Genomic DNA, 347 nt, shown 5'->3' with positions numbered 1-347 from the left:
CTAGGTGGGTGGGTGGGTGCATGCATGTGTGCATGTTTTATGCAGTATTAATGAGCAACTATTTCGTGGCAGCTGTGTAATTGGTTCAGAAGCTTAAAGGAATATTTTCTATAAGAAAACAGCATATACCCTCTGACCAAGAATATATTTAAGGGGTTAAGAAGGCTCATTAAACCATTTTCAATCTTTATTTTGCTAAAGATACAGTTTATACCTGTGAGAGATTATGGCAATTTTGTTTATAATAATGAATGCTGGAAAAGGATATTGAAGCATTTCCATTAAATCTTAGTTTTTACTATATTATATTGGCACAAGAGAAAATTCCATATATTTAATGTCTTATT

Source organism: Penaeus monodon, chromosome 30 (assembly GCF_015228065.2).
Source record: "Penaeus monodon isolate SGIC_2016 chromosome 30, NSTDA_Pmon_1, whole genome shotgun sequence".
In the NCBI taxonomy this organism is placed as follows: domain Eukaryota; kingdom Metazoa; phylum Arthropoda; class Malacostraca; order Decapoda; family Penaeidae; genus Penaeus; species Penaeus monodon.
Note: the sequence above shows the minus strand (reverse complement) of the source record.